A 23855-nucleotide genomic window follows, 5' to 3' on the forward strand; every position below is an offset into this window, starting at 1 on the left:
AAGAGGTCTTTAGCATGCAATAAGACAGTATTAAATCAGATTATTGTCCTGGCAGAGCATTTTCTCTGAGAACAGCATCCTCTCTCAGTTTCCCAGGCACAGACATTCTCTAGGCATTAACTGTGGATGCCCATCCCCCAGTGGCAGCCAGCTAGATGGCAGCCTTGTATACCACTGCAGATCTGCCCTTCTAAATATACATCTATGACAACTGTTAATACCAAGGCTTTACCAGTGGAAAATTAAATGTTAAGGAAGAGTGCAGAAAGAAGACTACTAATTCTGCAAGAGTTTTTTTCTTTACTCATACCAAAAAGGCAACTTTTTAATTTATCAAGAGCTTTCTACTTGTAACCTATACAAAGATCTGTCAATATTTTACACTCACTCATCCCTTTGTTTTCTCTTAAGTTTGAGATACCATCCTATGGGAAAGCCTTTCATTTTTCCAGTCCGATTAGGTCTTAACTGAAGCCTCAGAAAAGGTCATTTAGCAGTCTTACACCTTGACTAAAGAGAGTGGAGAGAGGAAGTAGTTACCAGGATGTGGAGAATTCTCAGCCAAGCCCCAGAGACTCATCCTGAGGAGGAAGTAGCTCGAACTTCAAAGGGAGCTCAGCCAAATAAAGTCCCTGGCATAGAGAAAGGGAATTGGAAATCCTCTTGATTCTGCTGGAAATACCATAATTAAAGGATGGAACAGATCTCTGCAACACTCCCATGAGTTCAGGCAATACCACACCCTGTCTATCATGGCAGGAAATTGATAACAGCAAGTTGGTGAAAGTGCCTGCTGACATCAGAGATAGTGGATTCGCTGAGGAACTAGCATAAAATCACAGGATAAATCATGACACCAGAATTTCTAACCCTAGATGGAAGCATAGATGAACCCCTCACAAGAGGGCTTTATCATAGGACTACAAGCAAGCTATGTCACTGTGTGTGCTGGAAGTTGATCTCAGGTTGTACCAACCAAATTCTGCTTGTTACTGGTACACACACCTACCCCATACAGGCCAAATACACCATGCCAGCCAACAGCTCTGGAGATACACTAAGGATTACTGATACCACAGCTGCACAGTTTAGAGATCAAACCTATTTCCATGCCTGAAGCCATTCAAAGAGGAGTCTCTCGCATAAAATATACAGCCATAGCTAATGACATATTGTGTACAATTAGTCATGTCTAGCCCTCCAGGGGGTAACTAATACATTTAGTAGATATTTAACATGCAATTTAGATATTTTTCCAGATTTCTCAAAGCAATTTTTTTTGGGGGGGGGGGGCAGCTGTTGCTAGGTTAGAAAAAACTATCTGAAAAAGAAAAAAAAGCCAAAACCAAAACCAACCAACCAAAACCATAAAAAAAAATCATGGCAATCAAGAAATCTGCATACACTTGGCCAATATTAATAAAGAAGTTTAAGGCTGATTGCCTCTCCAGGATATGGACATTTTTACAAGATCCTTAACAGAAGAAATTGGTCTTTCTAACCAGTCTTTTTTTTCCTTCACTAAGACAAAGTATATAGTAGTTTGTGTGGTAACTAAGAACATAAGTACAGTAACACCAGGGGTCTGATTGGCTGTATTTCTGACAGATAAATCAAAATTGAAATGCAACAGCAGTACCAGGAAGGACAAGGAAAGGAAAATTCCACTTAAGACAATGGGGCTGATTCTTACTTGACTTAATAGCAATGATCAAGAGTAATTGATGCTGAATTCAGAGAAGTTACTCAAGGGAAGAGAAGGGGATGGAAAAGGAGAGAAAATAGCAGTTTTCAGAATTACAGGCCATAAAAGATATCCAGGGCCAAGAAAGAATTCCTTACTGATTTTCTATTGCATTCACATTTGGAAAACAATTTCATTTCTTTCCATGAGACCTTTGCATTTCCAAAGGTCCTTAAAGACAAAATATTTGGTCGAGTGTGTTACACTTGCAACAATTAGCAGAGCAGCCAGTTAGAAATAGCTGTTGCAATGAACCATATCCATTTCAAAAAGGGACACGACAAGAAGAGGAACAAAACTGATCTGCCACATTGCTGCTCCAAAACAGAGGGCACAGTGCTGATCAAATTTTGGTTTGGGTCCATGTTAATCAGCCTGTGGGAATTCATTACACAGACTGTAAGAGACAGTTTTGAGAACTTAGCTCTCCTTCTCTAGGCCTCTATCTCCTGAGAATCCTACCCTCAGTTTCACCCTCCTCAGCATTCTCTCCGAGCATAGCTGTCTCTGTGGGTCATGGAAAGTTTACATACAATGCTCGCCAAAGACTACTGGCAACCTGAAACTTTCTGTGAGGATTTCACACACCCACATTTGTAGAGCTCATCAAGCTCCAAGAGCCATCCCTTGGCTATACTGCACTCACAGCTCACAGTCCTGGTCTGCATTAGCACATCTAAAGTACAAAAAACATCTTCCTGTCCCAAACCCTGCACTTTGTTGGAGAGGCTATTGGTGCATTTCTCTGTCACTGATTCATGAAGGGTACAGGGATATCTGTAACAACAGCAGAATCTCAACCCTTTTGTACTTATGTTACTGCTGCTTTTTCATGTCCAGTGCACTCCCCACCTCTCAGCACCACATATTTTTAACATGTCTGCACTGATAATGTCTGCTCTGACTACAAAGAGGACTGGCAGCTTTTCAGTTACCAAAATAGTGACTGTTACCTGAACAGTTTTCTCAATGCCTTTGTGTTTGATGCTTCCGTGACAATACTTATAGTTCACATTTTGGCTATGTTTTTCAGAATTCAGATATTTTCACTGTATTCGTTTGTCTAATACTGACATCTCAAATGCCATCCCAATCTCATCTATCATTTTTATGCAAGTTTTTTCCTCAGAATTAAAACCAGTCATGAGCATTTCAGGAAGGGCAGACCCATCTAAGCAAGTAGCAGGTCGTTTGCATGCTCTCAGCATCTTCCACAGTGAAAGCAAACCAAAATCACAAAATGATGTGCTAAACCTAAAATGTGAACTAGACCAGAAACATCAACCAAGATGAGAACAGTCACCACCAGACCTTCATCTGTACAGTCTCTGGATACTTAAAACATGTTTGTATTTGGGTTCTAGTGGAGGATTATTTAAATGTATCAACAGGGTAATGTTCTTTTTCAGTCACCTATGTGACAGGATCAGAAAAATGATATAGCATTAATGATTTTTCTCTTTAAAGTTACACAGCCTTCCTTAGGAAAAAAGATGGGTAGGTAGGGAAAGAAGCCTATGCTTGAAACTGAAGGAAGAAAGGAATGCAGCACTCTCAGTTCTTCCCTGTAAATTCATTTTATTGTATCTAAATCAAAATGTCAGCACATACTTTATTTTCAGCTACTTTTATATACTGTATATTACACAGCTGTATTTTCATATTGCATTTCAAAAATATATGCCCACGAAGTGCATTTCTAAATAACAAAAAGTGTCACAATACTTTTACCTGAACACACAGACAATACTTACAGTCTAATATCTTTCTGAACACTTCCAGTATACAAATTGCTGCACCAATGGTGAAATAACCCTGGCTTTTGTTCATAACAGCAAGGACTAATTTCAGAAAAAGATCCAAGAAAGCCTGAAATGCTCACTGGGTAGGTGAAGGAGAGTTTATTCCTTCTCATCAGATAGATATGTCCTAGAATATGAAAACAACCTTCTTTTTTATATATCCTATTTATATAAGTGTTACTTTTTAAAACAGCTCTTGAGTGCTGCATTGTTGCTGCTCTTTTTTAGAAAGGGCTTGGAGGACACCATCTCTTGTGCCCATGAATTTCTATGAGTCAGCTATGCATTATCATAAGCAGGAGCTCACACACGCAAATGGCATTTTGTGAAAGAAGTGATATGAGATTTCATTCACATTTTATTTTAAAATCCCACATAACAATCTTTTTCCTCAATAGTTACAACATAGACCATTAGGTCTATATATTATACCATGAGAATAAACAATGATATTAATTTTCCAGTGTAAAGAATGGAAACAGTGTATATACATGCAATTTTAGGCATATGAAAGCTAACTATTTATATCTGAAATCTGGCAACTTGTATTATACTTGCACGGTATTTTAATTATTGATACATCAGAGAATGTTGGTCTATGTGACTGACAGCTGACTACATTTATATTTACGCTACAGAATGTAGCAGGTTTGTGTAATCATAATATCACATCAGATACCAATCCTTTTTAAAGTACTATGATATGAACCTTCATGGCCGTGTAACAGATTTGCATTTAAAGCTTCTAAATTAAGCACTTTTTTCTTTAAAGTGCTTGGAGGCTGTTGAACACTGAAGGCGCTTTAAAACCCAATCTCACCCTTCCATGGAATGACACATCAATGCAGGGCATGATGATGTTCCACTGGCTCCAGAGGAATCATTCAGAGAATAAAGGCACATGTGATGGGGGAAGTACTAAAGGAGCTTATACAGTACCTACTTTAAAACCTCCATTGAAGTAAAAGACTGTGACATTTGAGCTCACAGGTATTTAAGCACCTGGCTAACTTTGTGTTTAAAAAACACATGTAAGTAATACCTATCTCACTGAGAAAATGGACGTTACTAATTGAGACAAATTCTGAAACAAGCTCTACCTGCAGATCAACATGCACCCTTATATCTGAAAGAAGAAAAATGCCCTCCATCCCAAACTCATGGCCTAGTCCTGTAAAACTGTGTTTCTGTAACATCTCGTACAAAATGGGCAGCAATAAAGTTCAATAGACAATTTCAAAGATTCTTGATTTTACCTTTGCCCAAGGTAATATTTCTAAAAGTCAAAAGTTGTGACAGAGATATAGCCAATGTAAGGCTTAGATTATGCAATGGCTAGATAAAGTTTATTAAAACCACCCCTCACATTCCAAAAGAATGCCACTGCATTATGTAGCTACCTTAATGTTCATCCTGTTACATCTCTGGTTGCCATGGCAATATCCTCCTAGGTATTTGTAAGGTCACAAAAAGAAGAGCTAACCCTCTTACTCCCAGAATAACTAATGCAGCTCAGTTACTGGCTTGATGTAAATAGTCTCAGGTGACAGCAAACTGTACATATAGTCAATTACAACTGCTCAGAGGAAATGATTTGTTGTAAGAGCCTCTGTTCAACCTCGGTGACATCAATGTTTCTATGGCAACAGTTGCCTCTTGCACTGCTTAGAATTGAGTATTGATCAAAGTAGGGCCAGCACTATTTCAGAGACTTGCTACTTTTCTGTGTGGCAATTTACAATAGGAACTCATAACATCACTGTATATTTCAAGCCCCAAGGAACCAATTTAGAAGACAGTAACAGTAGAATATTAGCAGAGGTCAATAATGGAAGTCTGATTATAATCCTGGAACAATTATTCAAAGCTTTTGTTGTCTGCCCTTTCATCACTCCACCAGCTATTAAAATCTTCAAATAATAATATTCATCCCCAAAGAAAGTGCTGAATTCATTCATCTTCTATTTTAAACTTTATTTTTCATTGTTATGTTATCTATCAATAAAATTATTCAGCTATATTAGCCACACTCTGACCTCTCAGAAGTAAATAACTATTGATCAAGGAGTGGAGCTCTGATGGCATAGTACAGGGTTTCCATTAATGGTTTCATTGGCCCAGCAGATAAGGTGATTCTTGCAGGAGAGCTGACAAACAGCACAGGGCCATTCCCAGCGGAGAGCAGGAAGGCACACACGGCTCTGTGCAGGGGGATGGGGGCTCCTCTCCCAGGTCTGTCAGTAGCAAAATGGAAAAGCCTCTACAAAATGTTTGTGCTCCAGAAATGGCACTGAGGTCTTTACACCTCTCACACACAATCCCTACATCTGGGCATTCTCACATTTTAGAGGTCATAAGGAAAGATTTCATGTCACCTGCTTTCCTTTATGAAAACAGATACAGCATGGGGATCTTTTTTGTGTTGAATAGCAAAAATGGCCAGTCTCAGGACTAGTTAAGAATTTGTGATGAGTAATGCTGAGAATGTCAAGAAAATGATGTTACTCTAAGAATGTTTCTTCTTCATTTTTTGTGAAGGGTTGCAGGCTGAAGAGATTGCTTCTTAATTTTAAAAACATCACACACATCAGCCTATGATTTGTCACTCCTTTTGCTCCTACGGTAATTTTCCTTTATGCTTGAAATAAGGAAATGAAAGAAAACTCTTTGCATTGTTTGCAACAATAAAAAATTTACTGTATTTGATTTGTCTAACTGTATCAATTCATGGGTACTCACAGAATTAGCCTATCTCTTAACATGATGCACTTCAAAAAATACTCTCCTATACCTCCGGCTATTTGCAAAATGAGGTATTTATGGGAAGGAAAGTTTTTCTCCTGTTCTTCCACCTATTTTAGTAGGTCAACCCAGAAATTTTCGTTCAGGCCCTCTTCTACGTAAATTGTGCTTCAGATGCACATACATTTTCATTCAAATCAATAGGAGTCAGACATATCAAAGGAGGAAATTATCCCCTCATTGAGTCGTCTTCTCCAAAGTAGATTTATGTAACTCCTACACAGAGATAATGTAGTTAATTACATTCTTCTTTGAGTGCATCAGTGGGAAAATAGGATTTAACTATCAGGGACATTAAGCAGACAAATTCACCAAGAATTGAGAAAATTCCTATACTTGCCTCCAAAAAAGAGAGGGAGAAACTTCCAAGCACAGCAAGATCTAAATGAAAAAGCTAGAGAGAATGAAGAGAAATGAACAATCATTTCTGAGGATAGTAAGATTTGCAGTTTGTCACTATTCTCACTTAACTTCTTTGTCATTGTCTCCCCAAAGAGGGTCAAAAAGATCAATCTGTGATGTCACCAGGATTCTCTGGCAATTCCCCCATCTTTTATTCATTAGGTTCAGGCTGTGTTGTTTCCTGTCTATCTCAATGTCTAGCCAAGATTGAGGCCTGGATGACACTGCTTGGCCGATACACAACCCGGAACAGGCAGATGTTGTACTGGAGCCAGCAAACTCAAAGGCAGGGAACACATGTAGCTACCTTGTCATTGGAGGACCAATTGTAACAACCTAAAAGCTTTCAAGAGATTCTCTCTTTTTGCTTATCAGAGAGAAGAAAAAGAAGTCATAAGTGCCTTTCAAGCCTAGTATTGATCAAGGGTAATGGGAACTTGCTGCTGCAGCTGCAGAAGCCATTCAGGTTCCTGCCTGTATGGAAGTGTCTTGGAAAAATGTGGTTAATAAAATGCAGAAATAGCTTGCTACTGAACATACTGCAGAAAGCAGAGTGCAAAGACTGCCCTGCTATTTTCTGAAAGAAAAAAGGTGTAAATGAAAACTTTGTACTTATTTGTAAAACAGGTAGCTCTCCTATAGTTTGGAAATTTTTTTTTGTATGTATTGGCTATGGCAACTAAACACTGACAGTATTCAAGTACAGTGACAAGTGCACTATGCAGAAACATCATCCCAGCACAGTTTCCATCACCATTTTTGTAGACTTTTGTGGGGTTATACTTTATACACCATTTTGTACAGTAAATTTGAAGTGCATAAGTTGTACCATTCACGACATGAAGTTAGTGACCAAAATTATGGCTTCATATTTTAAACAGAAAAGCGAGAAGGGGTAAAAAAAAAAAAATCAAGAAAACAAGTATCACAGATTCTTATGCTTTTTTATGGTTAATTCCAGCTGTTTCTTCTGGAACTAACAACTATATCTAGGCTGAGCTGTTAGATTATTGTTCCATTTAGGCACAGTGTTTTCTGGTATGGTCAATCAGACCTTGAAATTATCAAGGAATAAATTGACTTCAGTACATACAGGGACAGACTTTTAAAGCAGTTCTATGTGGTACTGATCAATAAGTACATGGTTTATGTTCTTGACTACATTGTCTTGATTTAGAGAGCTCCCTTGTAGCCTAAGACATAGTATTGCTGTATTGGGATGAGCTACAGTGAAACAACATGAAGACCATGAACTCACCTATCTATTATTTCTCACCACAGTGTGCAGGTAAAAATATAATACCTCATCATTTTATCTTGCTGTACATCACTGTACAATCAGCAGTACTTTCTTTTCATCAAAACCTACTTGACAAAAATTGTAAAATTTGAGAAAGCACTAAGTCTTTCATGTTGCAGAAATATAAGCTGCATCAAGCCCAGCCTTTAAGCGAGCCAATCCTCCAACTGGAAGATATAAGATGTCACAAGTGCTTTACACAGACTGCTTTTTACACCGACTTTGAATTTAATTGTGGGCTGACATCACACAATAGCCACCAGTATCAGCACCAACAACTAAAACTAGAGATGCTCCAAGGGTTACCACTTCTGGGTGAACTGAACTGTTAAACACATTCTAGCATATTTCTATTTTCACTATTCAGTCCTGTTCACTAACTAGAAAGAAATAGTTATACACTAAAATTGAAAATTAATTGCAAATTCATGGTAGAGAGAAACCCTAACAACTCCCAGCAGTTACAGCTGAGGAAGGATACATTTTCCACTGAACAACCATGCTAGAACAGTCAGTCTTCTCCTGTTTTACAAGAAAGATGACTTTTTATTCTGCATTTCAAACCACTGCTAAGAGACTTCTATCTCTTCAGCCTGCACGACACCTATAACTAGAATCAACAATAAATTAAGGATGGAAAATCAGAGGTATTCCTCATGTTTGATTTCAAACATACTGTGTTGGGTTCAATAAACCTCTCAGAAGCCAATGTTCAGCTAAGACCATGCAGGTTCAGAAACATCAGGAGCCCCTACAGGACATAATGGAGACTTGGAGCAAGACTCAGAAAAGCAGTTAGAAAATTTGTCCTCTTTAACCATTTTTTTTCCCTTAATACTGAACTGGGCAAGTGATTAAGTACTGTTGAGTAGATTTCTAGGGTTTGCAGACTTTTTGTTTGGATAAGGGCATTTGCTAAAAGTTAATTTCAAACCTAAACAAACTTAGTTAAAGCCCCAATTCCTATGTTCCTCACCCTGGCTTTGCTAATGTAGGTTAACACCCAATCACGTATTTCAAGGTCAGAAGGGACCAACGTGGTCATCTAGTCTGAAGTACTGCAAAAGACAGACCATAGAATTTCACCCAGCAATTCCAGTGTCTAGCCAAGTAATTTGTGGCTGAACTAGAATGTATCTTTCAAAAAGTCAGCTAGCAAACTCTTAAGCATTTGTGGAACTTCATTTGCTTGAGTACATTCATTTAGTTCACTTGAGTAGATGTAACTGTTTAGGCTTAAGAGTGCTCAGGATCAAAATGCCAAACAAACAAAACCCAGCTGCCAAAACCCAAAAGGCTTTCCTTTATTAGTGAGGGAAGACCCTATTTTGATTCACAAAGCTCTGGGCCATTCCTGCAAGATACAAGATTTTTGAATTTATTAGGATGTCAAATATTTAAAGTTTAAAAAGAAATATATCTCAGCAATGGCAAAATCCTTTGGCTGACCTCACAGGCAAAGGCACACAGAGAGATCATAATTTCCACAGATTGTAGAAAGAGCAAACACTTGCCAGCCTCTAAAAAGTAATCCTGAAAGTAAAAAAAAAAAAAAAAAAGTGTGGAGAGTGAGTGGAATAAAAATACTCAACACATCTTTAATCTTTAAATACACACATACAGCTTCCCCACAAATGGAGGGAAATGTCACCTACCTGTTTAAACAATCATCCAATCCATTTGCACAGACTGAAACAACTATTTTATTCTGATTATTTAACTGTTCTCAAACTCCTATTGAAGAGGATGGATCAAGCTACAAAATAGGTTACATTTTGGACAAACACATCATATTTTGAGTATAGTCCCAACTAGGTTTTTATTAGAGACTCAAATTCAAGTGTAATGGAGCCTCATTTCAGAAAATCAAGCCCTTGCCTTTGTAAAAGAGATTTCACAATAAAAACATTATATTTTTCTGAAAGGAAAAATAAGGGTGATTTCTTTATGGAAAGTGTAGAAGAAAAAGAACCAGTAGAATGACAAAGCACTGTAATAAGTCAAAGATATAGATAGGTTCTATTTCTAACCCTATTACCTGCTAATGTGGAAAATCTCTTCCTTTTCGCCATGTTAATTTCCAAGGTTTGTTCTGGAAATCTAATTAAAATTGCAAGTTTAATTAAAGCTGTAATTTTTCCAGAATAAAGTCTATATTTGCTGTGATTGTGTTTGCATGATGTACTAGTAAGTACCAGCACAAATATTTTAATGTTACTTGTTGTTACGTGTTATAGAACCAATCACACAAGAACAAAAGTGAGGTGGAAGGTGATCAAGCCTTCTGAAATAAAGTGAAATACCAGAGGGAGTTGAGAGCTGAGATGCTAAGAACAATAAAGAAGTGGAAAGGAGGAAAAAGATGGGGAAATTGGAATTGTATTGAAGAGACAAATGCTGAGTGCAGATTTAAAAAAAAAAATCAACTCTAAGCCTGAAGTAGAATTGCAGAATGGTATTTCCTGATGGGTCAGTTGCAATATGTTGCATCTCTGTGCCACAGAAGTAAGATGGATATTACACAGCTAAAGCTTTGAAGACAGTGCTTGGCTTGCCAGTATGGAGCCTGCCTTCACCTTTATTAGTGAAGGAAGATGTTTTTATTTGCCTAGTGCAATGCATTATACCCATAAATTCCATCCACTCAGCAAGTCAAATTAATGCTAACCTACAAGATACATTAGGTATGGGTTTAAATCAGTCACTTAAGATATACTGCAACCTAGTTTCTATCCAGGTTTGCAATATATTCACCGTTAAATACCCTGCAAACATTCCTTAAGATGCATTGTTTCTTGGGGTGCCTCACCTTTGCCAGCAATGTAAAGGTGTAAAGAATACAAGATCTAATTTGTGTTGTTCCATGATTGCTACCAATGAAATTGCAGGCTGTCAAAACATTCCAGTGCTACAGGAAAACAAATCCTGCTAAATCACATTAGTTAACCACATAAGAGAAAAATCTACTGATTTCCATCATGAATAGTTTGCACTGGGATTATGTGAGATTGTGATATTTTTTCAGGTGATAGCAGAAGAAGAAAAGCTGATGAATTAAATCTGAATCCTTAATGGTATATGGCAAAATTAAGGTCTACTTAATGGTGATGTCCAAATTTTCTCAATTTATCAAATTATCCTATTTTACATAATAGGCATTTGTAGGCATAATCCCTAATGCCTTTTAATGTGTATGGATAAGTTATCAAAAATAATTTCAAAGCTAACAAGCTGATTCCTGTAGTTGCAGAGCTACACCTACTGCAGTCATTTTAGATGAGAGAGGCATAGAAAGAACAAATAGAAAAAAAAAAAAAAAAAAGAGTGGGGAAAATTCAGAACACAGAAGTTTCCCTAGAGGGAATGCAGGATATAGATACATTTCTACAGCATGTGTCATTCCTTTGTCAATATTTACCCAGCAAATTGAAAGATAACGTGCAGTCATTATTAAACTCAGCCTTCTAAAAGAATAGTTTCTGGCTCTTGATACAGTTCTTCTGTGTAAATTATTCCAGGGATTAATGCTCGGATTGTGCCACTGGCAGTTATTTCAGATCTACGTCTCATTTCCAGATGGTTCATCTGTTTGTTTCTTTAATATATTCAAGATTCATTGTGTTTGCCACAAATTGACACATTTTAAATGTTGATTACTCAGATAAATCTGATCTCAGACAAAGGATAAAGAGATAACATCTGTAGATTTTTGTGCTAATGTTAACTTAAAAATTTCCCTTAACGGTGAAAGCACAATATCGTTTTTGAAAGATTAGCCAAACATTAGAGTTTTTCTTGCTCATCAAATATTGTAGGAAACAAAACAGGTCTGCTTGATTTTACCAAACTATTTCCTTTAGTGCAGGAAGCCAAGACATGCATAAGGCCCATATTTTTCCTGCCAATGTTCAGACTTTTGCTCCTACTCTTGAAACAAACAGTATGCACACAAGGCAGATTCATATAGTCCTTCCTTCTAAGCACTTTTTAGTACTCCTTTTCTCAAAAGCTGCTACTGGTTTCATGGACAGGGAAGAACGGTAAAAAAACCCCGTAGATCTCAACTTTACACTGTGTTTTCAAGGTTTTGTAGTAGAACTTCATAGTATCACTTCATCTCTTCCATGTTTCTTAGGAGACTGCTCATGTAAGACAGAAAAGGATCCACCATTTCCACAAAAGCTTTGCACTTCTGTTACCTATTTTTGCATACATAAAAGTGTCTAGTAAAATTAGAAATATTGGCTACTTTCTCTACACAACTTGGATTCCTAAGGGTCATGGTCTAGTTAGGCAATTAAGGCAAATAATTACCACCCCAAATATACAGGTAAGAAGTGGGCATAGGAGAGTGACTTTCCCAGGTCAAAAAAGACTGTGGGATACACTTAAATGGAATTCCCATCTTCTGAGATCCAGTCCAGCATGGTACCTTTTAACCTGGATTATATTACCAAAAGAATGGGGAGAAGTGTAAAACGTTAAGAGCTTTCTCTGACAGAGAGGAAGGGACTCAACAAAAATGCAGGGGAAACAACATACTCTGAAGCCTAATTTTTGTGTTTCCCAAGCAATTCCTGTTGTATTACAGAAACTCAAGAAACAGATCTTCATGGTATAGCTGTTTGTAGAAAATACAGAGCCATAACCTCCTATTATCAAACCCCCCAAAATTTTGCTAGCATGTGAAATGAGATTTACCCCAAGCTTCGATTGTCCATACTGAAAATAACAATACCATGCACTTACAGAATACTTGTGGAATTTGTGCAAACTGTGAACATATTTTCAAGTCAGTTTTTGAGATAAAGAAATGAGTCAGAAAAATATCTTCAGCCTTTTAAAACTGCTGAAAGTTCCTACAGTTTATTTGTACATGCTTATTATCAATCACTGGCAACATTAAGAGTTGCATGTAAAGTTAGCTTTGCAATTATATAGACAAAGTTTTGGTCAGTGAACAGAAGGTTAAATCAAGTAAAATACTTCAAGTCCCAAAGAAAGCTCTGGAACCAAAACAATGAAAGTGAAGCTCTCCTACTCCCCTGTCCTGGGCCTCAACCCCAGGAATCTTTGCTCTGTACTTGACAGTCTTTTTTTCAGAGCTTAAAAAAAGAACCATTTTTGCAGCCACAGAAGCATGTTCACTCTTCTCCAAACACTACATCTGCAATTCATCAGTGAACATTCTGTGTTAGATAATGAAGCATTAACACCATTCACCTGCACTGTGATGAAAATTATATATCCACTTGTTATTTGAATAAGCAACAAAAGAAACAGAGCCCATGTATGGGTTTAAATATCTATCTATCAGCTCACAGTGGCATGTCACAGCAAGAAGGCTGAACAAATATGCAAAAAATTGTTATTTAATGGGGAGAAATACAGTAAAATTGTTTATAGTGGGGCAGTAAGTTCTTAGTGACAAAGTAAATTATAAACAAATTTTTCAATGACATTTTAAGACTTCATATTAGATTCTTACATACTGTTCAAAAATCAATTTTGCATGGAATTTCTTTGAGTGTTCCATTATTAATAAAGCAGCAGTAGGCAACTGTGGCTGCACTCTCGCAACAGCAACACCTGAGGGGGAAGAATACTGCCACACATTATCCTTGCTTTAAACAACTCAGCCTTGAATCCTTGCACAGCGAATCTCTGCCTGGGATTAAACCCTTATGCCATCTGTAATCAACAGGATGTCAAAGGCTGGGGAGGAGGTGAATTATTGATGCATCTCTGCAGGTCTTCACTTTACCTAACTCAAAGTAATTTAGATTCTATGGGCATTAAATTCATGCACTGTACAATCAAATTCAAATGAAAATTGGCAAAAGAAACCAGTAAGAAAAATATGTGAGAATTGAAAAAAATGTTTACAAAGATACAGAAGACATTTAAATTATTTCTTACTGTTTATATCACACTATTTTATAACCAAATACAGTCACTTTTTTACTGAACACGTCACCTTTTTTAGCTAACTCTCGTTGCTGCATTCTTCCATATCATTTATGTAGATGGCATGGTTCTTATTTCAGGGGTAATGATCAGAATTGGGATATCTTTATCTGAGTAATGTCATGTAATCCACATCTATCTTGAATTGCAATTTCCACTGTGCACCTCATCTTCAATTTCTATATACCTGAGAGTACTACAGATCTCAGTTTAATTTAGGACACTTTGAAGCATATGTTCAACTTCAAGCTTTTGCTTAAGCGCTTTCACAAACAGACCTAGAATGAGACTTTCACAATGAGGACATGAAATGCAGAGCTAGATCCAAAATACAAAAGATTAAAGTGCTTTAGGAGACTTAGCAGACAGGAGAGACTCCTGCTGCCCTCAAAACCAGCACTCCTTAACTGCCCAAGGTTTATGCGACCTGAGGTTTACTTGCATTTCAAATGAAAAATTAAAAGCTCTTTGTTATATTCAGTGAATTAACATCTCTAAAGGGAAACAGTATTCCCATACTGAGTCTTATGTTTAGGAATTAGCAATGAAAATTTTCTGATAAATCCATTTGAATAAAAAATTCCTCATTCTAAAGAAAAATCTCACAGCCCAGCATTATTATATAGCATATTAAATGATAGAGAAGTCTGTGTACCTTGATTGGCTAACAGATGAAATCTGAATAGTGCCTAATACAACCTAATTCACTGTTCAGAATTTATGAGACTCATCATCATTTAATTAACAATATAAATATTAAAAAACATTTTCTAATAAAATTTTATAATTGTAATAAGACACTCCACTATATGAATTATGGAGTATTAATTCACACCCAGTTGTGTTGAAAACTGGGTGAATGAATAGATCATAATTCACACCTTGTCATGTCTTAGAGCTGAAAATAAAAATGCAGACAAAATAAAATGGAATAATACCTTGCGGAGATAAATTAGTTAAAATTCATGTTATTAATATAATTTATTATTCCAGCTCTTTAGTCCATCTTTTCACATAATACATGATGCCTAATCTCATAGTCCTTACACATGGAACACGTCGGCTTCAGGAGACAGTGATGCGGTGGTGGTGACCCCAGAGATGTCATTGGGAGCACTGCTAGATGATGCTGAATATTTGCACCACGCAAGAACAAGGCTGATTTGCTTAATGAGGATTTTTTTCTAGTGAAATTACTCCAAAACAATGGATCTTAACAACTAATTAGGCTGAGCAACATGTTTCCATAAATTCAAATAATAAATTGATTTGTCAAAACTACAATTTAACCACAATGCTTCAAGAATCTTAGTTGAGCCAGACTAATACTTATGGTCAGAAAGGGAGCAATAAGACAAGAAATGTCTTTTCTTTCTGTAACTGTAAATTTCTTTTTTTCCTCATTTGAAACTGTTGTTTATTTTTAATTTGTGAACTTTTTAAAAATTTTATATGCCAAGTAAAATATTTCCATTTGTTCTGTGAACCAGAATGTCAGTTACTTCATAGAATCATAAAAATTAAGGTTGGACAAGACCACTAAGATCATCAAGTCCTACCTTTGACTAAATACCACCTTGTCAACTACAGCACTAAAGTGCCATGTCCAGTCATTTCTTGAACACTTTCGGGGATGGTGACTTCACTGTCTCCCAGGGCAGTCAGTTCCAGTGTCTGACAGCCCTTTCAGCGAAAAAAATCCTACTGATGTCCAGCCTGGTTCTGGCAAGAAAATGAAGGAGCTGCTTACACATATTTAAAACACTTAATAAGCAAAAAGATTTCAGAAGCTTAACTTGTGTGAATTTTAGAGATGCTTGAATTTGAATCTAGGTCAGCCCTGGAAATCAGCCACCAGCCTCTGGAATAGGTGATACAAAGTTTCATCTAACTCAAGACGCAAAAGAGTGATCCAGTCAGTTTCACAAAGTTTCTCTCAATGTGCATCCCTCTCTTTTCTAGGTGCAAGAGGAACGCTGTAATGCTGTAAATCCGACACAGAAATTAAGAGGAATTTGAACTTTCTTCTGGTTCTCACCAAGTTCAACCAAAGTACAAGAATTCTATCTCTGCTCCCCATGAGCCACAAAAGCAATGTCTTCTCTCAAGCAGCATGGACTGTTTGAACAATGTTAGCCATTAATCCAAGCATTTGCTCTGATGACAAATGACTGGACACACCTCCATCCCACAGTGGACACCATTTTAGCCACCAGGAGGGCATTTCCTGTCTCATTATAGAGAAGAAATTTTTTCCTCTGGGGAAAACATTCAGATTGCAAGAAGAATTCAACTGCTTGAAATTCACTTTCTACACATCTGATAAATTCCAGGCAGAGCCACAGAGAATGAGCAATGTGGCAAAAAATCATTTTCTGTTAGACCAGATGCAATCATGACCCATAAACTGTCAGAAGATGCCACAGATCCAGTTCCCTAAGAAACGCTTCCAACCACAGGAAAGCCCCTTATTGCCCTTCCTCTCCAGAGAATGCTTGTTCCTATGTCATTTCCCACTGACCTGCTCTGCTCGACTTCGCAAAGTCTCTGAAATAGCTGGCTCTGATAACTTTACAGACAACTGTGTGGCTACTATGTAAATCTGTATCCCACTCACTCCAAGAAAAGAATTTGATGCAAGCTAGAAAATGCAGAGGGATGGATTACATTAATTCAGTGACAACTCAGTTCTTGCTCAAACTTATCTGCCATATGAGAAGAGAGAACAACATTGGCTATGTATTATTAGAGTGGCAGAACATCAAGGGTGAAATCTTGGCCCTTCCAAATTAGTGGGAATTTTGCCATTGACTTCAATAGAGCCAGGATTTGACCCTGGGTGAATACAGTTCCCATATGTGCTTCCATAAAGAAAATTAGAAATGATTTGTCTGATAGCATATGGAATCCATTTATGCATTAAGACTTATTTAAAATGGAAGATAAATGCAAATTAAGTACTATATTCATGCATATATTGGCACATATCAAATACAGAACATGGGAATGGGAATCCATCACATACTCTTCTTTTTCACAGTGTTAGGTAAAAGTTTAAAAAACTTGATTGGGAGGAGACTTACAGGACAGAGGAAAGGTAACCAGCAACTTGAAAATTCTTTGCAAGTTTTATAATGATACAACCCAGTTTACCTGGGTTCTGGATTTCCTGATGCCTGTTAGTCTAAACAGATCTTTAACATTGCTTTAATGTTAGGTTTTCTGTTTTTGAATGAATTTTACTATTAAAAGAGATTTATTTGCAGGATTAAGAATGGAGAAAAAGCCAAAAAAGGGAATCTTATTCCTCATGGCTCTGTACTGCCTGACCTTTCCCACCAGAAAAATTATTCTACTTCTTTGGAAACATGGCTCAGTGCCATCCCACTGCAGACATGGTTTCAAAGTAACTTGGAGTTGTGCCATGAGGAACCTCTAACTTATTATACAGGACAGATGCCAGACAAACTGGCTGAGGTGTGGTTGGGTTTTATGGACTTTCAATTGAAAGTTATGCTATACATAATGTGATTAGATCTGACTGGAATATTATTCCTTATTTTGTTCTATTGAAGTTTAATTGTTTCCTTATTTCACTGTCATCTCTCCATTTGACTAACACTTGTGTATCACTGGTAAGATATGATATTCATCCTGGCTTTGTCTTTACACACTACTGCTCTTTGGACCACCCTTTTTACTTGCCTCAAAGAAAGAAAGAGAAAAAAGAAAAAAATATTCAAAAAGCAAATTCCTTACTAAGGCCAGTCCTAAAGTTTTTGCAGAAATTCTGCCTGAAGCAAATATTTTACCTGAAGGAGGTTAACAAACATAAAGCATCAATCATACAAACAGATTTCATTCTCACTAAAAGGCATGTGTATTTTAGATGGCCACTGCATTCAGCTTTCAGTCTCTAGTTGCACATTCTGGTTTTTACAAACAGATTTCTGCACATATCCCATAGAACTTCATTTGCTCAGAACAGGTGCAGTGACCATGCAGTTTGATCAAAATAAAAGGATCTTCATTTACACAGTTTTTATGTTGGAATCAAAATTACTGCCATTTGAATACTTTATATTTTCCATACTTCAGCAAATTAGTTTGACAAGACAAGCTTCTACAGGTGAATGAATTAGTTCAGCATGGCTTGGTGACAGGAACAGATTATGAACACAAAACAGATGAGGTTTACAGATATTCAGAGTTTCAAATGAGTGCATAGTTATAATACCTTTGCTTAACCCAAGTGCCAGTTTCCTTCATGCTCTTCCTAGTAGCAGTGATCAGTTGCTCACAGCATTGCATGGCATGATTTGTCTTAACAGCCCTATGCCTCTTGTAAGGTCAAGTCTTCACCTGCCATTACTATTTCACTGTATGTCCTACTCCATTCACCTGACATGAATGGCTTGCAAAGGTTATTGACAGGGAATTCTCAATGGAAAACTTTGTAGTTTGGTCTTGTACATACTGTCCACACTTCCAAACCCCTCAAATCATGAGAAGTCCAAAGGCTTTGCAATTACACAAAAAATCCTCATCTCTGAAGTTTACTCAAGTACATCTAACCTTGGAAGCTTTTTCCCCAAGAGAATTAGAGAAACTCATTTAGGATGTACATTACAATATTTCCTAGCCCATTGTATCTCATGTACTTCTTGATTCGTCTTATTTATTCTAGAGGTGAGAGCTAAGCTGTTCAACAGCTGTAAATAAGGCAGACTTTCCCTAACTGGAAAAAAAAGACAGTTAGTGAGATGGCACAATGTTAGTTAATTAACTAGCATTAATTTAAAAAATCTAAAGGATGCAGTTTTCTTTTCTAAGAAGACAGTAAAATCAAAAAGCCAGGTTTGCTGTGCCACTGGGACAGAAGTTATAGAATTAAGCTGGGCTGTCCTTGACTGTATTTCCTCAGGAAGCTAGTGCTGAGTTGGGGCCAGGGGAGAAGATGACAGAATTTTAGGTTGTGTTTTGTTTGGTTTTTTTACAAAACAAAGGTTTTTCTTTTCTACAGTACTATCAAGTTAAAAACTAGTCAGGCATTTTGAAGTCAAGCTGTATGTTTATCTCATAAGTTAACCTACTTAGTTATATATTGTATTGAAAAAAGCACTTTATTGGAGGTGTCTGTATGAAAAACTGCAAAGCCTTATTTTGAACACCGAGTCCGCACTAGCAATACATGGGCTAATAAGCAGTCCTTGCCACTGCTCAGTTCAATTCCTAATAATGTTGTTCCTTGCCTATAATGACCCTTACTCTTACATCACTGCTTTTCTCTTTCTCCTCACTGTTCTGTGCCGTTACTTTGCTATCCAACAAAGTAGGAGAGTCAGCAGGCTGCTTTATCAGCAACAATAATTTCAAATGAATGTTAACATACCTACTTTCTTGTCTGTCCTTCTTTCTTTGTCCCCCTCTATGGCTATGATTTTTAGAAATAATATTGAGTGTACATGGACACATGCTTTCTATTGGAGAGTATCAGGTGGGTTCAGCACTGTATTGTAAACATCATTCCTTCAGCAAATAAAAGAAATGTTCTAGTCTTTCTTGAGGAACCACTACTTGGTTTGAGAACTTGAAAAATCTTTGCTGGGGCTATGAAGTTCCAAGTAGCCATGGTATGCAGCACAGCACCAACAGCAAAATTGCTGTGAGGTCATGGAATTTTTAAAATAAATGTTATTTTCTATCCAAACCTCAAGTGACATTATAACAAGGTTTTACTGTTCTTGCTGTCACTTTGCATTAAAAGTCTTAGACCATCGAAGAAAGGGAGAGCTGAGGAGTAGAGGACAAATTGGGAAGTCCAGAGACATAGTGCAAGTTAAATTTTGGTGACAAAGAAAAATATTTCAATTGTTGGATGAAGAAGAGCAAATGCAGACTGAACTGTAAACGATATAGCTCTGGCTCAGCTTCCAGTGCATTAAGAGCACACTTTGATATTTGCCATATCAAAGGCCTTCACAAGAGACCCCTTTCCACAGGTTCAGGAAGCTCATTTAAGTTCAGGTCTAGGTACCCACTCCTTGCCTGAGGTACACTGTATGTTCTTTTTCCTAGATTTACACCTGAATTGTTGCTTCAATTTCCCAGACTGACTTTCAGCTTGACTAGTTATTTTGCTTTTGCCTCGGTCATCACTGTTCTATCAATAGCTCTTGTTACTGTCACTCTCTGCTGTGCTTTCCTGGCTCAGGCACTGCAGGACTTGGCCCTGTCAGTGAAGTCATTGCCTGGATTCCGTTCTGACCACCCTTGGCTTCCTCATCCCTGAGGGAGCAATTCACCCTTTCTGCACCAAAGACAGGGCAGTTCTCCTCTGGGAATGCATCCTGAAGGAGAACCAGTAAAGCAATGCTATGTATCTGACAAGAGGAAGGAAAAGAACTGTGCTTCCCACTGTACTTCACCTCCTCCAATCCCTGATTAGAGATGGAAAGATCTTCCCTGCAAGGATGTGAAATGCATTTCATGAATTTCAGAAAGGAAGGCAAAGGTAATTGTACACTTGGACGCTCCATATTGCTGGCAGTCATGCAAAAAGTTACTGGCAAACTGCATGGGAAAGTATACAGTAAATGCATGCCAAGAAGCAAAAATAAAAAATAATAGCAATACAAACTTATTCAGTTTCCACAGTATCAGAAATATTGGTGAACAAGACACATTACTTACCTGATATAGGATCTTCAGTAGCATATCATCCTTTTTACCAAGCCCCTGTGAGATATTATTATACATTAATTTTTCACATCTAAAAAACCACACAAAACAAACAAAAAAACCCCGAACCCGAATACAATACTCACCCAACACACCATGACTTGAGGTTCATTGCTTTCATAGAAGGAAGATGTGAGAAACTGAGGATGTTAATGATAAAGAACATATTTTTAAGCAAAATCTAAAGTACATAACCTATAAACTGGGAAGGAGGCTTGAACTTGGCAGTACTGATCGTTCTGCAGTTATATCGTTATGCTAAATAGACTGACATAAGTGAGCATAAAGGAGATCCTCACAGCTTATACATGTGCAAAAAATAAAGTCCAGAAGATGGAAGTGATAAAAGTGCTTGACCTCTTTCAGCTCAAGCAAATAGGTTTTACTTTTCTAACTGATGGTAAAATAGAAACTTAAAAATATTCAGATCAACTCTTAAAACTTAAGAAAAAAAGGAGGATATTGCTTGTGCGTTTTGGCACAGGTCAGGTCACTAGAAGTCTCTTCCCATGAGATGTGGAGTGGCTGCATATGTACTCTGAAATAGTTTTTTTAGTATCTGGGAGTTGTTCTGAGGCTTGCTTGACTGCGGGTTGATGCCTGGGTCTGTTGACCTCCACTGCTATGGAAATACTGGTCACGTCTCTCCTGGCCTGTCCCCATTCCAAACATCCTTCTATACAGTCAAGTGACATTTTGTTCCATTCCATTTATTTTGTAAAAACCAAAAGCTTCGACCAGAGTGTGGGAGGACTCTTTATATTTATCCTTAAATCTTAGACACAACCCACAGAATATAAAGAGCTGAAATTACTTGTTTGCTTCTTTTATTAAAAGAAAAGAGTTCACAGATGCTGATCTGTCAGTAATTTTCCCTGTTAAATGTCAACATATATCTGTGGTTACTAATAATGCAATATCCAAGTAAGATTCAAATTTTGTTTTTAAAAACAGCACATTTGACAGATAGTCCCGATCTATTTCCAGCCTCCCTAAAGTAGCTTTTTCCTCTCTCCCCAAATTATTTTCCTCTGTTGTTCACACTGTTACCTGTCATTACAAACACAAGTCCTGCTTCCTTTCTGACAGAAGCCAAAGAAGCTTGGTTATAAAGATATAGCTTCTAAAGCCAGGACTTCCAAGGTGCACAGTCCCTGTATTAAGAGTACCTGAATCCAGCACAAGGACTAAGGTAGATGCTAGTGACAGGGAGACCCTTCTGCTCCTGACTAGGGCCTACTTTTCCTACAAAGATAAATACTCCAAAATTTATTTGCCTCTTTTTGATTGTTCTTATTGATATTTAATGCAAGAGAATGTTGCACACTCTTTGTTTAGAAATACAAATTACAAAATAAAATAGAAAACAAAAAATTAAATAGCCAAGATTATACTCTTTCAAACAAGCATACTGGAAAGATGTTCTATCACATTCTCTCCTCCGTGGCCTAATTTATTTTAAAATAATGAAGGTTCCTAGAAATCCCTGTGTAAATTTTTAACTTTACAAAATATCTAAAATATGTATCAACTACAAATGTGTTGCACTAGGTCTCCATTCATGTTCCTGTGCTGGGAATATAAACAGCTCTTCATAGATTTTCTTAAACATACATATTTGTCTCTCTGTTCATTTTGTCTTGAACCAGAATCCATGCCCAAGCAGTTTCTCATGAGCTGAGGTCAGTGTGAGGTTTAGGACTTCCCACATAATATATTCAGGTTTGTGCTTTCAATTTACTGTATAGTGATTTTAATTCTTCAATATCAGATTATATAAATATAGTTGCATGCATTCCCTCTAATAATTCAAATCAATCAGCCATATATTGCTTTTTCTGTTTCTCCTAAAATTATTACATTTACATGCTACCAGTTCATGAACATAACTCACAATAGCAAGAGATAAGGGGGAAAAATTGATACAACTAATGAAATAATGACAAGGAAATCATTCCCTCAAAGCCCTGCATTTTCAGTAAAGTTTTGCTATGTGGTAAAGCAAAACTACAGCTGTCAAAAATATGGCATCCCAACCCCTCTAACAAATTTGAAAAAATCCCATCTGCAGGCAATGCAGTGCAGATAAATAGATATCTCAGAATTACAAAGCTCAAAGAAGCAAAAAGGGTTTGACAGTTCTAAGGTTTATATGTCTGAAAAAAAGATAACATATGTTTCTCCAATGAAGAAAGCCAGTAAAATGTAACAATTGCTAATGTTTATAAATAGCTATTGAACGACTAATGCACACTTAATACCTGCATTCATTATTGTTTTGAGTTTCCTAAGGAGCAGTAAGTAGATCAATTAGAGAGGACTACAAGTTCAGCATCTTTCTGTGTAGCATTAGTTGTTTAGTTTAACTGGAGAAGGTCCCTACACTATCTTTAATCTGCTTGTGGGGTTCTTCTTCCCCTGTGCAAGAACTCCTCTCATTAAAGTGAACTCTTTTGAAATATGCAACACTGGCTACCTTGGTCCCACTTACTAATGATCCTGAATTGATTCTTAATTAGTTGCAGTTTTGGTCAGAATCCCATTAAAATAGCTGAGTGTTCCAACAGGAAACAAGGAAAAGGCTGGTGTTCTGCTGTGAGCGGCTGAGACTGGGGGTGAACTTGCACCCACAATGGCAGGCAAAATGCTCTAAGATTCAAATCACGCTCTGTGTCCTGGTTTGAACAGAAGCCTTCACACTGTAATTTATTCTCCATCTATAAAATATGATGAAGAAATGCATCCAGATGCTGTTGGAAAATTGCATTATTCCAATATTCTTGCAGTCTCTTCTGAAGGAAAAGAAAGGATACTAATTCAGAAGAATAGCAAAGCTTTTCAAGAAATAACTGGGTTTTTTTCTGCATAATTTTAATTGTTATATATCTTCTAACCCTCTGTTTATATTCTAGAAAGCCTCCCGGAAGCTAAAGCTTATATTTTCATGTTTTTCTTCCAAATGACTGAGTATTGCTATGAACTGCAGAATATTTTTGTTAATTAAATGAATCAGTGGTCATTGTACAGCTATTGCTTTATTATTTGAGTTTAATTATAGAAAATTGAGGTATCAAGAAAATATGCTGTTTTAAAGCAC

General features: G+C 37.1%; 2 long non-coding RNA genes across 5 annotated transcripts in view; one reads left to right on the forward strand and one right to left on the reverse strand.

The window, feature by feature from the left end:
- The window catches only part of LOC137477196 (uncharacterized), a 39019-nt gene extending 32917 nt beyond the window's left edge, over nt 1-6102 (reverse strand). The window contains exon 1 of the long non-coding RNA XR_011000873.1: nt 4947-6102. This is a non-coding gene — a long non-coding RNA (uncharacterized lncRNA). The remainder of the gene's footprint in view (nt 1-4946) is intronic.
- Nucleotides 4260-10465, forward strand: LOC137477195 (uncharacterized). 4 transcript variants are annotated; one of them, XR_011000872.1, is made up of 3 exons: nt 4260-4577; nt 7928-8038; nt 8170-8338. It is a non-coding gene; the product is annotated as an uncharacterized lncRNA (long non-coding RNA). The 4 variants fall into 4 exon arrangements; XR_011000871.1 differs by lacking the exon at nt 8170-8338 and adding an exon at nt 10288-10465 and having other exon boundaries at nt 4261-4577; XR_011000869.1 differs by lacking the exon at nt 8170-8338 and adding an exon at nt 10288-10465 and having other exon boundaries at nt 4270-4536.
- Nucleotides 10466-23855: the final 13390 nt, after the last annotated feature.

The sequence above is a fragment of the Anomalospiza imberbis genome, chromosome 7 (genome assembly GCF_031753505.1).
Source record: "Anomalospiza imberbis isolate Cuckoo-Finch-1a 21T00152 chromosome 7, ASM3175350v1, whole genome shotgun sequence".
NCBI lineage: Eukaryota > Metazoa > Chordata > Aves > Passeriformes > Viduidae > Anomalospiza > Anomalospiza imberbis.